The sequence below is a fragment of the Amia ocellicauda genome (genome assembly GCF_036373705.1).
Source record: "Amia ocellicauda isolate fAmiCal2 chromosome 11 unlocalized genomic scaffold, fAmiCal2.hap1 SUPER_11_unloc_2, whole genome shotgun sequence".
NCBI classification, from domain to species: Eukaryota; Metazoa; Chordata; class Actinopteri; order Amiiformes; family Amiidae; genus Amia; species Amia ocellicauda.
Window position 1 is genome coordinate 114,916 of NW_027102660.1, and position 1,341 is coordinate 116,256.

The following is a 1,341-nucleotide window of genomic DNA, read 5'->3' on the forward strand; positions in this document are numbered from 1 at the left end:
AAAACAGATGTTATAGCCTTATTTACAATACATGCACACAACACGCTCTGAGTCAATGAAAATAATCTGAAGCTATTGTGCCTTCTACACCTTACGGTAGCAACAAATCTAACTACTGCTTTACTTTAACATTAATAATGACGGCGACTACGACGACAACAAGAATAACAACAACAACATCATCATCATCAGATTTTAATTAAAAGTGGCTACACCAGCGTTTACAATTTCAACCTGTCGATGGACGAACGCTCTGAGTGCACCGATTTCGGGACACTTCGGAAACTCTTTCAAAGGCAGGACGACCTGCGCTCTGACAGTGCCTGCGTTTAGCCCTACAAGGTGATGCTGAATGGCTTGTTCAAACGGCTGGTGGTCTTCCGTCACCACCAGACTATCAGAGCTATACTGCGCCTTCAACTACATAAGAGTAACAGCAATGTCGCCGATCCTGCTACGGTCGTATTGTAACGCAATAACATGTATCGATTTTAAAAGTGTCAGTTCCAGTGCCTCGCAAAGCTACCCTTCTGCGATCGTTTGTTCTCAAGGTCAGGATTTCTTGCCACTCCGAGGAAGAGAAAACGACGGCCGGCCTTGGGGCAGAGAGATGGCGAAGGGGTAACACGGCACTGGCACGCGTGCACCGCGGGTTGTTTCCGCCCGGTTTCGAACCAGGGACCTTTCGCGTGTGAGGCGAACGTGATAGCCACTACACTACGGAAACCGACCCGTCCTGGTGTTTCAAATGGCTCCCATCGAAGCCGGCTGGTAAAACGCGCACAGGGGTTTCCCGTGGGCCAGCCTGTGAGATAAAGGTTTCTATTTTCACTGACCTATTTTGCATTGCTCAAGGGCACATCAGGACACTTTGGAAACTCTTTCAAAGGAAGAACGCCCTGAGCTATGACAAGACTTACACTTACCCCAACAAGGTGATGCTCAATGGCTTGTTCAAACAGCTGCTGCTCGTCTTGTGCCACCATCAGACAATCACAAAGCTATTGTGCCTTCTACACCTTACGGTAGCAACAAATCTAACTACTGCTTTACTTTAACAATAATAATGACGGCGACCACGACGACAACAAGAAAAACAAGAACAACAACAACAACAAGAACAAGAACAACAACATCATCATCATCATCATCATCATATTTCAATTAAAAGTGGCTACACCAGCGTTTACTATTTCAACCTGTCGACGGACGGACGCTCTGAGTGCACCAATTTCGGGACACTTAGGAAACTCTATCAAAGGCAGGTCGCCCTGCGCTCTGACAGTGCCTGCACTTAGCCCAACAAGGTGATGCTGAATGGCTTGTTCAAACGGCTGGAGG

General features: G+C 47.1%; 1 non-coding gene across 1 annotated transcript; it reads right to left on the reverse strand.

Annotated features, from left to right (window-relative positions):
• Positions 1 to 654: 654 nt before the first annotated feature.
• Positions 655 to 727, reverse strand: trnav-cac (transfer RNA valine (anticodon CAC)). The gene has a single exon. It is a non-coding gene; the product is annotated as a tRNA-Val (tRNA).
• Positions 728 to 1,341: the final 614 nt, after the last annotated feature.